At 42.6% G+C, this 16143-nt stretch overlaps 1 protein-coding gene across 2 annotated transcripts in view; it reads right to left on the bottom strand.

Moving 5' to 3' along the window:
• The window catches only part of ZHX3 (zinc fingers and homeoboxes 3), a 60124-nt gene that overhangs the window by 17584 nt on the left and 26397 nt on the right, over positions 1-16143 (bottom strand). For both annotated transcript variants that reach the window (XM_026656745.2, XM_026656746.2), the window contains exon 2: positions 15594-15686. The gene's annotated coding sequence lies outside the window, so the exon portion shown is untranslated. The remainder of the gene's footprint in view (positions 1-15593; positions 15687-16143) is intronic.

The following is a 16143-nucleotide window of genomic DNA, read 5'->3' as shown; positions in this document are numbered from 1 at the left end:
GGGTGGGGAGAAAAATGCATGAAATTTTGACCTGAAATAATATGTCTGTCTAGTTAGCAACGCAGAATGGGCTTTTATCCAGAAATATACCTGTGGGCCTAAAAGTGCACTGTTTCTATTTTAGAAGACCAGGTTTGTTAGGAGAGCTTGAGGCAAATTAACGTCCATATCTTCATAGTCACCCATCATTGTGTGTGTGACTAAGACAGAGACAGACCGGCTTTTGAGTTCTACTGGTAAAAAGAAAAGGCAGCCCTATGCTTTTTCCTGAAGCTATTTTAAAGCGCTACTGCTTTCAGTTCCCTCGGTCAGCCAAATGAGCCTTCACAAGGCAAAACATTCTCACTAGTTGCTATTCAAACAGCACAAAGCCTGAGGAAATGGCTTTTGTTGTGGAAAGCCTGTGGAAGTTGTGTTGTGCTGAAACTACCGCAACACCCGCAACTTGTGGGCAGGTTTGTGGAGCTGCAGATTGTCCTGCAAGCTATGCAGAGGCTCACCTGCCTGGCTGCTCTACATGCCCAACTACCTCCAAATACACAGGTCAAACACAGAGGTTAACTGGAGCCTTGCATGGGCCACGAGGGTAAATTTCACCAAGGATACAATGCTGTTGTTTTTTTCCAGTTGTGAATTACGAGTGGCCAAGTGGTGGAAAAACAACACTATGTGGGACACTGGCAATGTGGGAGCTCAAAGGAAGGAACAAAGCTAATTTCCTACCTGCTTTATAATAATACAAATCTCTAGTGCCTAAGCCTCAAGCACCTCCTTTACATTTTCTTCTGATTTTTAAGCCATTGTTAAGGAAAACTGGAAACGGATTTGTCCTCTCCTCCATTGGGCTCCTAGATGGCTAGTGTCACAAATGAGATCACTGTTGGAGCAAATCGGGTGCAGTTTTCTGTCAATGTTCAGTATTATTTATTATTTGTAGGTGCCCTATTCATTGACCAGTACCCCATTGTGCTAGGTGCTGCGGAAACAGAATAAGACCATCCCTGGATTTCCATTTGTTATCAGTGGGATCTGCATTGGCTGCCAGCAGTTAATGTCTTAATGCTTAAGCATTTACAGGCCTCACAACAGCCCTGAGTGGTAAGGATTAGAGAGGAATCACTCACCACTGAAATGCTGCCATCTTTGGGGTAGAAAGTGGCAGGTGTTTAATAATGTTCAACAATGCTACACAACAGCTGAGGACAGGAAGTGAAGAATACTGCATCCAACTGAAACTGAGGAGGGAAATTAGGGACCGAGTGTAATTCTAGAACTGCAACTTGGTCCCAGTACCATGAATTAACATGCTTACTCTTAAAGGAGTGCCAGGGGAGTTTTGTTGAGTGTCTTAAATGGTCAAGATCCTGGACTTGAGACTCAGATGAATGAAAACTTTAGTAGGATAAGGCCAGGTTTTCAAGCACTCAACTGGAACTAGATTTTCAAATAAGCTCTGCTTCCATTTAAGCACCTGAATAAGGGCCAGATTTCTAAAAGTGCTTGGCATCCAGCTATTCCCACTGCAACATGTAAGGTCACGTGATCTAAGGAGCTCAGCACCCAAAAGGCTAAGCAATTTTCAAATCTGGCCATTTATTCAGGTGTCTAAATAGGGGCTCAGCACCTGGGGGAAATCTGGCCCCAATGGGGAGTGCTGAATTTTTTGGAAAATCTTGCCTAAATTGTCTAACATCAGGTTGTTGCATTGGTTCATCACTGACTCTCTAAAGAGTGCCACTCTCTGAATCACCCACACCACTTCCTGCAGCACCCATGTGGATCTTTGAGTTCTCCCGTTCTGTGCTTGTGGTCCCAACAGATCTCACAAGAACATATGATGGCCTCGCTGAAGACCAATGACTAATTACTCTGACTTTATACCCTAATCAATTGACAGTGGATCTTTTAATTGGGACAGCATTCAAGAGAAACTAGACTGTGAATGTTTTCTACCTCTTTTTAACAGCGAGCCTATATTTCTTTGAAAGTTGATATTAAGGAGCAGATGGATCTGGATTTTCATTTGAAATTCCAACAGGTGAAACCTTGGATCCAGCAGCATTGGAACCAAGAGGACTCAATTTCTGCTTCACTTTTCTTTTGAAAACTGTTTCTCATTTAAAATATATTTGTTGATCCACTGTAATTTGGACAGTACACTGTGGATAGAACAGAGCTTGAGAATTATTGACACTGTGAACCTTTCTTGACAGAGTTCCACTCTTTCTCTGGCCGTTTAGAATGGCACTTTGAATGTATTATTCTTACACAGGAGATTCGATTATTTTTTATTAAGCTCTCTCTCTCTTCTAGAGGTCAGCTGTGAGATAAAAGCAGCCCAGTTATTTGCTGCTTGAAATGAAAAGATTTTCCTTAATATCAAGACATTTCAGTTAGTTGAAAGTAGTAGGCATCCTTCAGTCTCGAGAGACCATGGGGATGCGCCCCTGAGAGGGAAAGAATTTACTCAGTTGGTTTTATGGCAGCCGTGAACATGGCTGAAGAGACCCACTCAAGAGAGACCATCTCTGCCGTATCTGTCACATTTAAAGGTGATGTTTCGACCCTTTGGGCTCTGCCTTCTGCGAGCTCTTTTCTCCTCTGCTAAGCTGGACGGCTTCCTCTCATAACTCCAGAGGCCTTTTTTAAGCTCATTTCCAAAGGCTGCAGTCCTGAGTGTGATCTTCCCAATTGTCCACAACCATGTCCATTTCTTTGAGGTCTCGCTTGCACACATCCTTGAAATGAAATTTTGGGCATCCTTTGGGTCTTTTTCCAGATGCCAATTCGCTGTAGAGAATGTCCTTTGGCATGCGCCCATCATTCATTCGGCACATGTGTCCAAGCCAGCGGAGGCGTCTCTGTTTGAGGAGTGTTTGCATGCTGGGTATACTGGCCCACTTGAATACCTCAGTGTTGGTGACTGTCCCTCCAGGAGATTCCAAAGATTTGATGAAGGCAACACATATGAAAGCAGTTGAGCCTCTTTTCCTGATGAGACGATAAGGTCCATGTCTCGCTCCCACACAAAAGTGTGCTGATAACACATGCACGATACACACAGATCTTTGTGTGTTCTGTCAGTTTGTTGTTTTGCCATACCCTCTTGTTCAGTCCAGACATTGTTGTGGCGGCTTTTCCAATGCGGCTGTTGAGTCAGGTCAGGCTATGCCTGCTACCGTAATGAGAGTAGACGATACTAACTGTAGCTCATCAAACCCACTGCCTTGTGGGTGGCCCAGGACGGTGTAAGGCTAAGGGAGCAACCCCTGACAGAAAAGCCCCACTGCCTTGTAGTTTAAAGAAACTAAGCAAATTGCACCGTCTTTCTCGTCCCCCCAGATGACTTGATAGGCCTCTTCCATGTGTAACTGCTGGGATTTCACCTCATCTAAAAATGACTTAGCAGAAAATCAGAGAGATTAAGCAGAACAACTTCTGAAAGCCAAGAAAAGCAGGACTCCTGCCCTAGTATTCTCTAATGCCCAGCTACTGTGGGTTGATATGGCCAGTAACTGGGGGGGGAGGGGTTAGCCTCTGTGGCTTCACAATCCTTAATATTAAATATTTAGCCAGTTTCAAGTAATTTCCAAAACAGAACTCTACCAAGGGTGCTTTCAGCTACTATGTACAGTCCTTGCCAGGGTGTTCTCGATGGCCTGTCTGAAGAAAACAGTACAGTGGAGGGGGGTCTTCCTTGCTGACTCTGTTATGAACACCAGTACGTAATGGTGAACTAGCTAAAGTAGACTGGCTGGTTTGCAACCTTCACAATGTGGGGGTATAGGAGACCACTCTCTATGGCTTGTTCAATATTTGAGCTCTTTGCTGAGACTCAGCAGGTGGTGGACAGGAGCTCACTAAGCCATTCAATAACTGTTTGATGGAAATATCTTTTGGTAGCTATATGGGGTGGACAAGGGAGACTTTAAAGAGCTGTGACAGCCTATTTAAAAGGGTTTTGTTTTTCCGAATAGAGGTCTCCCTGTAAACCTTACTTCAGACTATTGATGTAGTCATTAAACTTGTGGATCAGGATAATGCCTTAATATGGAGAATTTCATTTTAAGAATTCCAGGCATGCTGGAAGAATTGCTTCCCAGTCACTGATTAGTGTGCACACCCGTGAACTGCCAACCATGTACTAACCTCCACTTTGTATTCAAAGCTTTATACAATAGAGTATGTTATTTTACTACCTTTCAGACACCAGTTTGAGGATCTCAGAGTGCAATTTGAAAGAATTAAAATACAAATAACACCATATTATCCAATTTTGCTATATCCCTCAATATGTTTAAGGTATTAGATGGCGTTAATATTACAATTTCCCCTTCCACTAGTGACACACATTCAAAGCTGCAAGTCAAATCTTAATATGACCTGGCAAAACCAAAAATGTAGGAAAAAATAATAAAGGAAATTATTATCATTATGCAAGTCAAAATTCATAGAATTTCCATGAAGTTACACATTACAGACTGGATTTATCATGTTAAAATAACCCCTGAAGAGGAATTAAGTATTGCCCAATTACTGTCAGATTTTATAGAATCTAGTTTCAGGGTTTTTTCTATATGTTTCAAAACTAATGTACAAATTACCATCAAATTATGGAAATACCAGTATTTTTTTTTAATTTACCTGAATGCAAAGGTAAATCTATAAAGTTACCTTAAAGAAAAAAAAGAGTTAACACTTTATATCAATATATCTAAAAGTATATCCTAAACTAGTTTACTTTTCTCCTTTACATCTCATTCTCTACCCCATATAAAAAAAGGACGTTTACTCACCTGTAACCAGAGGGGTTTTTTTTTGTTTTTTTTAAGATAACCTCTTAGCATTCTCACTCTTGGGATGCACCAATCCTGCAGCTTGGCAGGTCCCTTGATCTGAGAACTAGGCCCACACGTGCGGGCCCAAGGTGCCTGCTGAGCTGCACTGACCCAAGAGTGGGAATGTGCAGAGGCCACTCGAACGAGAACAAAAGTTTTCCATCAACTCTCTGCTAGGCAGGTGAAACTCTGCATCCGTTACAACTTCTGCTTCCTTTGAATCTTTTGCGGAATGGGTATGCAGTAACTTGCATTTTGGCTACAATGTAATTTACAAAGTCTATCCAGTAATTTCATCTTTCAGAAAGCCAGATGAATAATTCTAAGACAGAATCAAGAAATTGTCTGGGTCCAAAACTAATTAGTCTGCTAATAGTTGTTTTATCTACCCAAATCAGATGTCCTGAAAGGTCACTTGCAAAGGCATGTGGGAGGATAGAAGTAGAGAATGGGTTTATACCAATTTTGCTTTTTTAAGATGCATAAAGGCGGCCTGGATGCTGGGTTTTACTTAAAGTCTATTTCCCTGATTGTCTGTAGTGGTGTTGTTGGTCCCAGGATATAAGAGACAGAAGGCAGGTGAGGTAATATCTTTTATTGGACCAACTTCTGTTGGGAGAAGGGACAAGCTTTTGAGCAGGTTGTTTTGTAAGTTAGACTAGATTGACTGGAGAATTAGTAGGCCTATGACAACGTCACCAGTAGGAAGGAAGTGAACCTCAAGTGAGAGAGGAATGGATTTTTATTGACTGTTTTGGTCTTGTTATAACCTATTTAACGGAAATCCTTGGGAGAAAAACTCTATTAGGAGTCCCACATTCCATCCCCTTCAATTAAGAGTTGAAAAGGAATTATTCCTCATTTATACCACTGTAAGCAAGAGCCCAACCTGGCCATGTTTCTTCTGATCTGATGTAACTAAGGTATTGGCTCACCTCTCTTCATTTTAGATTATCCCTTCAGTTCAGGGCAGGCCATAAGACTATCCCTTATTTCTCCAGAATGTAGTGAGACTACCTTTCAGTTAGCCAGTCTAAATCACGCCATGTTATCGATCGTGCGTATGGCGCAGTATAGATGATTCGTTGTGTTTAGCTTAATTGACAGCTAACAGCATGATAAACTAAACTCCAGCAGGATTCCGCACAGGAGAGCATACTGGAAAAGTGCATATGTAGTGTCAGCAGCCCACAAAATAAAGGGATTCAGAAAACTGGTAATGGACTTCTGGAGCCTTTCTTCTCTAGGTCACCAGTTCAAATCCAACCCAGGTTAGCCAAAATCAAAGGAGGCACCTATGGGACGGGAGTTGGTGGTCTAAGTCTGATTCCTACTATACATTTGTCCACTACAGCACGAAACCAGTTACAGTTGTCAGTCGTAGGCTATGTCTACACTGTCCACCTTACAACGGTGCAGCTGTGCTGTTGTAAGGTGTGATGTGCAGCTGCCCTTTATTGCTTTATTTATCCCAGCGACAAAGTAAAACCACCTCCAACGAGGGGCGGTAGCTTCGTCACCAAGAGCATGGCTCCCGCCGCCGAAGCGCTGTCCACACCAGAGTTTTTTGTCATTAAAACTTTTGTCGTTCAAGGAGGTGTTTTTTCACACCCCCGAGTGACAAAAGTTTTAATGCCGAAAGTGCTAGTGTAGACATAGGGCTGGTCTACACTGGGGGGGAGATCGATCCAAGATACGCAACTTCAGCTACGCGAATAGCGTAGCTGAAGTCGAAGTATCTTGGATCGAATTACCTGGGGTCCACACGGCGCGGGATCGACGGCCGCGGCTCCCCCATCGACTGCGCTACCGCTGCTCACTCTGGTGGAGTTCCGGAGTCGACGGTGAGTGCGTTCGGGGATCGATATATCGCGTCTTAATGAGACGTGATATATCGATCCCGGATAAATCGATTGCTACCCGCCGATACGGCGGGTAGTGAAGACGTACCCATAGCCTTAGAAAGAGCCCAAGGAGATGTGGGATTAACTAGCCTGACAGCACAGGGAAAGCTTGCTGCTGCCCATCCTGTGAATAAGGAACGCACAGCAGTCTCCATGGCTAAGAATCTATCACTTTAACCTGCACTAAATGAATGAGAGCGAGAGGGTAACAATGTAAACAAATCAGGGTGTTACTAAGGTTTGCAAGGACAGGTTACGTTCCCAATTGTGCTGCCACAACCTAACTATGCTACTATTTTATTCTAAATCTACTTTCAGTCTGAAACCCTGAAGTATAAAATTATTTAGCTACTGGCAGATTTGCTGAGCTGCCAAAATCCACTCAGCGTCTGGGGCCGAGGGAAGAAAAAACAATCGCTTTGTTTTTCCAAGCAGTTGCTTTCTTCCAGTTTGGAGAGGTGAGAAGAGAGCGTGGAAGCATCTTAATGAAACAGCACCAAAGCGACAGCATGTCAAGTGGGATAAAGCACAGGAGGGTAAGAATTCCCCTCTGTACAGAAGCCTGCAATGGGGTTGCTGTAATCACCTGTAGGGAAAAGATTAAGGGGATGGATGTTGGATGTCTACAATATCAGGGGGAATAACGGGAGAAATAGCAAGTCTGCAGGGCTCATCTCTGATCAACTCAAACACTCAAGATAGCTTCAATTCATAGTAAAGCCCTTCAGTGTAAGACTCTTAAGATCAACCAGGCAAATCCTAAATCAAGCAGATCAGTCAAGTGGCCAATGTGAGGCAGGGTAGCCAAGATCATCATAGAAGAGAGAGGCTTCCAGCAAGACTTCACTTAATGCATAATCTTGTAAACACCACTTTGCCTTGGTAATTGGAAAGTAGCTCGGGATATTCTGCCTCCCAAATCCCTATACCCAGGGTAATACGTAGAGCCCTGAGGCAATCTGCTTCTACACTGAAAGGATTTGGGAGTCACTAGCTGCAAGCCTCTAAATTTAGAGCCTGCTGCTCTATTCTGTAGCTGTCATCCTCTTCCCCACCCCCATACGAAAGTTGGACAAATCTATCTCAGCAGCATTCTGAAACTGCCAGGTCTGACTGGTGAAGTGGTGCCAGCCAAACAGAAGATACCCTGATCTTCATCTCTTTGATTATAGAAGTTTCCACTCTAAGCAATGGTATCAAAAAAAATTCCTGGGCAGACTAGCAGGAAAGCCATTTCATTTCCCAGCACTGAAAAAGTTTAGTTGTACCAAGTCTGTGCCTTACTGTTAATTGCTTTTATCATTTTAAGATACAGTAAACATCAGTTCACTTACAGCCAATGCAGACTGTGCAAAGACATACAAAACTAGCAAAGGAGGTGTCTATGCTAGAGAAATTGTTGGCAGCTTCCCTTTAGTTTTCAAGGCAATTTCCACTAACCACTCCCACCCCACTTTCAGTCAACTTCTAGGCCCGATCTAAGCTACCGAGTTAGGTCAATGTAAGAAAAAAATTTTTTTCTAGGAACTCTCCTTGCGTGGCCTCTGCCACGTGATTTTGGATGCGTTCATTCAGAAGTGAAGTGGTCTTAGTTCACCATAGCTCAGTCTTCCTTAAAGGCCACTTCACTTCTGAATGAGAGCGTCCACATGGGTTAAATGCGCTTTAACTTATACACACTAACTTCACACCTTTAGTTAATTTGTCTTAACCTTTGTGAGTGCCCCAGTGAAGACAAGCACTCGGATGAAGTGAAACCTCTTTGTAGCCAAGAACTCACCCCAGAAAAGGAAATGGTGCTTTAACCCCCGAGACATTTTTTAAGTTATCTGGGAACCATCTTCAATGTAACTGGGAAGATGCTGAGCACAAATTGTTAGACTGAGCTGTAAGGTTATAAATTGCTAACATTTTGGCATAGGTAAGTATTCTTGACCCAAGTGTCTGAATCAACCCACAAAAAACACAGGGGCTAGATTTTCAAAATGGTTCGGCCCCTGAGGCACCTAAAAGAAATGACTGGAATTTCAAAGTAACTGCAGCACCCAATGGCTCCCATAACTTAATAAAGTTTGAAAACCTCGCCACTTCATTTAGGTGTCTCAATAGGAGCTGTGCTCCTTTGACCGTCTGACTCCAACTGTGAGGGCTGAGCAGCACGTCTGAAAATCTGGCCCTTGGTCCAGTTCCCTGTGAGGCGATAGCCATTCGTAAGCACTTCAGAAGTTTGACTTTAGCCACCCGTCGGCCTGTTGTAGTGAATGCCAGATGAGGAAGTTATTGTCATTTGCCTGGATATTTTCCATTACATGGCAGCCGCTTCTCCTGTAAGTGCAGGTTGTGTCATGAAAACAGATAGCGTTCTAGGTGCTAATAAACTCACTGCCCTCCAACAGTCTCCATCTCTGGGCTTAAATCTGGCCCTGAAGATCCAGCCAATTGATCTGAGAAGGGATTAGATAACATAACGCCTCGCTCCTGTAAAGCACTTTTCATCAGTAAATCTCAAAACCTTTTACCAAGGAGGTCAATATCATTATCCCCATTTTACAGATTGGGAAACTGGGAGCAACACGAATGTGAAATGACTTGCCTAAAGATACTCCATATGTCAATGCGAGGAATAGAACCCAGGTCTCCTGAATCCCATCTAGTGCTCTATTCACTAGGCAACACTGCCTCCTCCGATGTCGGGCAAGCCATTGACGTTTGACGCAAGGAGGAAAAAAAAATGAGCAAAAGCACCATAGGAAAGCAGCAGAATAAACCCCAGAAAGAAAATGCTAGGTAGAGGTAAGTGCAGGAGAGAGCATCATTTCATCTCTGCTGTACCACACACAGGTATTTCTCCTGCCATTTGCAATCTACTTAGAGGCCACTCAGGAGTCCGGCTACCAAATTTAAAATTAAGGAAGAGTCTAATAAATTGCCAAATGCTTCTCCATTTGAGTACGTGGGCCTCCACACACTTTGCTATGGGTGTGTGTAGTGGGTCTGGATGGTAGGAGGGGAGACGATTTACAGGTCACCTTCAAAATAATTCAAATTCCTCCACATAATTTTTCCAGTGAGACTAGAACAGAGTTACACAAAAAAACAAAAGCCTTAATGCCCCTTATATACACACTCCCTTTAACAAGTTTTGGCCTAAAGAAGCATCCTTTGCCTTCCATCTAAGGTATTTATATGGCACCTGTTACCATATCATCTGAGCACCTCGCAATTTGTAATGTAGTTATTCTTACCAGGACAGCGCTATTATCCCAGTTTTACAGGTGATGAACTGAGGCACAAAGAGACTAAGTGACTCGGCCAAGGTCACACGGGAAGTCTGTGGCACAGCAGACAATTGAACCCAGGCCTCCCAAGTTCCCTAGACAATGGATCTTCCTTCCGAGGGAAATATCAGAGGGAATTATATTCATCCTCGGTTTCCACATCAAAGCACTAAGTAACAAAAGAGTATCCCAAACTAAACGGGCATAGACTAAATTATCAGAATTTTTCTCCTGTCCAACCTAATGTGCCAGTAAAGGTGTTTTAGTCAAAATGTTTCTTTTTAAAAAAAAAATCAATTGCAATGTTATTGGTGTGACAATATGAACGACTCCTTTGGTACAGCAGACATAGAAATGCAAAAGCATATGCAGGATGCTGGAACAATTTGTATAGTGGGGGTGCTGAGAGACATTGACCCAAATTGTAAACCCTGTACAGGATGGAAACCACGTCAAGCCAGGGGGTGTGGCAGCACCCCTAGTTCCTTTTACCTTTTGTAAAACTTTAGATCATGGTCGGAGATGAGCAGGGTATTGTTTTGTTTTGGAGGGTTGCCTCTTCTAAGCAAGAACATGATAGAACAGTTCATAAATTTAATCTTGGCGTTATATCTTCATTTATAAATATGTACATTCAGAGAAGCACTAAAGAGAATATGACCATGTCAATAGCAGGCCAGACTTCAATAACTGCATCTCACTGGCCATTTGCACATACCCTTATCTTGAATGTATGCATAACTATGGTATTGACAAGCACAAACTATGTGTGTAAACATACAGAGTTATAGAAAAAAAGCTTGATAAATACATTTTATTCTTGACCTTTTAGCCCCTAAAGGAAGTTTGTCTGCACGCTGCAACTACTGAGTTATGAAGAAGCGAGCACTCAGGCTCCAAACGGTACTCTCTTCCATTCATGGAAATTAGAGATGGAAACCGCTACTAAAAGGCTGCTGACTATAAAGGCACATTACAAACTCAGGGGAGGATCTTCAGGCCTCCTGCATACATGAGTTACAACAGATGACACTGGGTATTTTAAAAAAAAGTCACAACAACTGAGAACGACCCAACCATTTCTGTGAACATCTTGAGGATACAGGTAATTTTGTAAATGATAGAAGCGCTGGGCAATAGATTTAGAAAAGCCCATATAAGACATCATTGTGTATTAGCATAACATAGGATACACGGTGAAAAGTCAAAATAACCAAGTTGGGTCTTGCCAAGAAACTTCTGCAGTGTTTTAACCGCCAGTGGCCTAGCATTTTACTAATTATTTTTTTCACGTTTTGTATAAGCTATTTAATTTGCCAGTTTGCTACTACCCATGTATCTCAAGCAGATGTTTCAAAAGGTAACTGAAATGTCTGCTTTTGGTGGCATGCATTGCAAGGGAAATCTCACCTGTGTTGCTAGTTGGAAAAACCTTAAGAGTATTATGGACACACATATTTGCATGTGTAAGCTTGAGAACAGACAAAAAGAGGAAAATATCCAACACCTTGTAGCCCATTCTGGGAAGAGCTTTGCCGTTTTAAGGGAGTGGTTATGGCCCCCTGTTTGACAGGCGATGAATTTATTCTGCATTGTTTCAAACCCATCATCTTTTTAAAGATCACCAAGATTAATTTTTATTTTTTTAGGAACAGCAAAATGTAGTCTCCAGTAAGATTGTATTTTTAAAAATAGGTTTCTTTTCTAGTTGATAAGTGTGCAGCCAGCGCATTCTCACCAAAAGCAAAATGCTGTTTCTGTCCTTTATTCCTGGCAAAACATCATTCCGATGCAGCTGCTTAACTAATAGAATACTAGCACTTTGGGTTAGCAGCCCAATAGGTATAACGGCAGTCCCTGGGTCCACTTATGTGTCATAGGTCCTCACAAATAAAATATGCCATCACTCTTACTCATTTCCCCCCATTCCAACTGAAGAGCAAATTCCGTGTTACAGCCAGAGCAGCCTAAGTCAGAGCTTTCAGTCAGAGGATCCAATTACACGCTGTGAAAGTATCACATGATTTTAACGTCAGATGTCCTATTTTAATTATGACCCCACAGTTTGAATATAGGTCATCCCGTCACAAGGGCTAGCTCAACAACTTCCACAGCTATGCCTCAAATGGGGCATGAGTAATCCGACTGAACCGGTACCCATAGGCCTACTAATATGTTGCCTGGGGACCAAGCTGTAAGATGTAGCACTAGAAAAGAAACCCAAAATCAAATATTATCAACTCCCACTTATTATCTCTGTTACAGTAGCACCTAGACGACCAGGGCTGCATTGTGCTAGGTGCTGTATAGACACAGTGTGATAGACAATCCTTCTCCCAAAGAACCTATACTGTAAATAGACAAGACCGATGGGAGTGAGGAAAGAGATGGATGAAGTGACTTGACAAGGTCACAAAACAGGGTCAGTGGCAGAGCCAGGATTAGAACCCACATCTCCTGACTCCCAATCCAACAGCCCATCTACTAGACCACACTACCTCTCACTCCCTATTAATTTGCCTGTAGATTACAAAATAATGATGGCTTTCAAATACTTCAGTTTCACCTCATGCATCACTGCTGCTCTTGTTTTGCTTGTTTACGATGTGCACATGCATCATCACACTGAACAATCCCATTCTGTTAGTACACCCCTCTGGAATGTTTGGTACTTTAAAATGGGCAGGTCTAACCTGCAATATTGGTCACACCAATATGAGAAATCAGATTAACAGTAGAGGAAGCACAACTAAAAGAAATGGAATGAATATCCAAGCCCAGCTCCGTTCCTTTCACTCTTTAATACAGGTGTTGGAGGAAGAGACTAAGCAAGACTGCCAAACTGAATTTTATAATAAATTATTATTTTCTAGTTCTAGTTATCTCAGAGCCAAGCTATGCACTTTTAAACTGTATTCCTAGGAACAGGTGTTGAGAACTAAGGTTTGCTCAAAAGAAGGTTCGCCCAGCATGTTTTCCCATGACTTCAATAAATCCTGCAAACATTCTGGGCTTTGTACACAACAAGACTATTTAAATCTAGGGTGGGGAAGAATTAGCTCATGCAAAACACAAATAAACTTGTTTCACATTTGTAATCTAAGAGAAAAATATAAAGCAGGCTGAACGCATATTAATACACCCATGCTAGTATAATCCTTTGAAAACAGAAAGGAAATTTTAATAAACTATTACTTTTTGTGAAAAATAGCAGAGTTCTAAGAGCACGGACACCAATAGTTTATTTCCTTAAAGCTGCTTAATGCGATATCAGAAACCCACCATGTGGCAAAGCAGGCTTGTCATCAGGCAGAGAGGATGACATGTTCCTACAATGCCTCTGAGCTGTCTTTATGAATAAATGCATAAGTAACTAACAATGTTGTTTTCTGCAAACGTAACACAAAGAAAGCCACTCGGCTCACATGAACTCTTTCCACACAAGTCATTCAACTAGATTTTTCATTATTCAGTGGAGAATACCAGGAGATGTACACATGGTTTAAAAATGTGTCTCATTGGGTCCCACCCCAAACAATTCACCACCACAAACAAAATTAATAATGGCAGTGTTAAGCTGCAAAGGAATGTTATCCCATGACTATTGCCAGCTCTGCTGTTTATAAGGTAGGACAATTCAAAGTATGTACATGAGGGTACCAAAGTTCACTGTATTTGCGGGATTACTAGTGTAAGGTGTTCAGGGATTTGATACACACATGATGGGTCAAAAATCTAGTTAGGCAAACTCTAAGAGGACTGAGTAAAGGCTGCAGGTGCATCCCAATGTATCATTCACTAAAATCATTGAATACTACACGGCCCATTAATTTATCTTTAGGGAGAGAAATTGTTAACAGTCTAGTTTTAGTACACAACAGGGAGCGTGTCAGGAAAGCGATAGGTTCAATAACAATATCAGCCCACCTGCAATGCTCCTAACAAGGAAATATCTTCCTAAAATAGCATGTGGGCTATCCGTCCTGACTGGGTGGTGAAGGACAGATAGGGTGCAAACATTCACAGCATTTCAAAATCCCCCAACTGTGGTAAGAGATGGTTATTTGTTGCGTGAATGAGTCTAGGGTGAACAAGACAGGCTGCTGGCTTAAATTTATTGTTAAACGTCTATGAGCAAATGTAACAGATTCTGCTTTTATGAAGCGGAGGGATTCTGCTTTGCTTCGACACAGGACTGTTCTCTAACGCTCTGCAATACTGAGACAGAAAACAGAGTGCAATTATTGGCTCAGGCCTCTTAGCTGTGGCTTAGCAGAAGCGGCGCATGCATTGCTTTTCTGCAACCCCTTTGGCCAAATACAGGTAGGAGCAGTGTTGATAGACTCAAAGACTTTAAGGCCGGAAGGGACCATCATGATCATCTAGTCTGACCTCTTGAACACGGCAGGCCACGGAACCTCACCCATCCACTCCTGCAATAGGCCCATAGCCTCTGGCTGAATTACTGAAGTCCTCAAATCTTGATTTAAAGACTTAAAGTTACGGTTGCTGTAGTATAACCTCGAGGGGTATTTTTGGAGGTGGGGTTGGGCAGGGAGTGGGAGAGAGGGGACTGATAAGTAAGTTGTTGTGTTAAAATCAGCCGGTAAAGGACCCTCTAACACTCCCCAAATACATCTTTAGATCCCACTCTGTGCCCTTGCTGGTGATGCAGAATCTGCACTCAGCTGCCTGCAGTCCCAGTGCCAAGAAGGATTCATGAACGACACAGACGAATAACTTGTATGCATTTGAAGCTGACTTTGTCCTGTGAGTAGATACAAATTTAGGGGCAAAGCCTTTCCTCAAGGGTCCCTTGAGAGCACAACCAGTGTGGCTGGGCTCTGGCCCCTGGGTGGAGTGTAGCACAGCATTCCTTTGCTGAGTGCTAACGTGCAGGCCACAGGAGGCGCATGCGCCGCTGCATGAAAAGGCAGGAAGGGGAGTGCAGAGTCCTCTCTGAGTGCATATACCTCAATAAAAGAACGTGGCTGGCCCAGGTCAGCTGACTCAGGCTGTGGTGCTAACAACTGAAGTGCAGATGTCTGGGCTCGGGCTGGAGCCTGGCCTCTGAAAGCCCACGAAGGGGAAGCCTGGCCTCCAGCCTGAGTCTGAACACCTACACTGCTATTGTTAGCTATGCGGCCTGAGCCCCAAGAGCCCGGGGCCAATTGACCCAGGCTGTGACTCAGTGCCGCAGCTTATTGCAATGTAGACGTACCCAAATGTTTCAGCCACTGGGCTACATTAGCTTCCAAGGGAGCATCTCCCAGCAACTCTATGGCCTGGAAGTAGGACTCATTCTCCCTCTGCCTTTCATTATCCTTCTTGCCAGGACCTCAGAATGGGTGCTCAGGCCAGTGACTGGGCATTTTAGTATCTCATTCAATTACGTATTCAGAAGATATAGGTACCCTCTAAAATTAATACAGAGCTACTCAATTTTCACTATAATGCAAGAAAAGGGATGTAGATTGAAATATGCCATGTTTCTCAAACCCTATGCATTCACACATGTTTTTATGTTACGTGTTTATACACACAAACTATAAAATACCAAAACTGCTACTTACCTGTAAAATGTATTGCTTTCCAGCTCTTCCTCCTTACTTGTATGCATTGTTCAAGTGGCAGTAGTCCCTTCACTGCAGTCAAGATTCAGGGCTCTAAGAAACAAGAGAAAATATCACCCCAAAATTTATTACTGTGGTTCCAAAGGGAAATATGACCTTCTTCCTATAAATAATAATACAAATACAAACTAGCCTGGAATTTGAGTTGATTGAGCAAGTCACTACACATTCACAATGCCTTCTGCCCATATATAGACTATAGTATCGGCAAAGTACCCAATAATGTCTCCTTCAATTTCTCATTTAATTAGAAAGGAGACCCATTATTTAAAGTCAGTTTAATAAAATGGATTAGTTTCTGAGCACTCAGCTAGGTACCAAGATTTTCAAAACTGCATACGGCAAGATGAATATGCACTGTAAAATGAAAAATGCAGCAGCTACAACAACACTAGTTATCTGGAGCTGTTCAGCTGGTTTCCCAAAGTAGCTGAGAGCCATAAAGATTAACTAGCCAGGAACATGTTTAAAGTAGCGATCACAGCAGCCT

The sequence above is a fragment of the Terrapene carolina genome, unplaced genomic scaffold (assembly GCF_002925995.2).
Source record: "Terrapene carolina triunguis isolate 2854851 unplaced genomic scaffold, T_m_triunguis-2.0 Scaffold233, whole genome shotgun sequence".
Lineage (NCBI taxonomy): Eukaryota > Metazoa > Chordata > Testudines > Emydidae > Terrapene > Terrapene triunguis.
The sequence above is the reverse complement of the archived record's forward strand: the minus strand, read 5'-3'. Positions and strand labels throughout refer to the sequence as shown.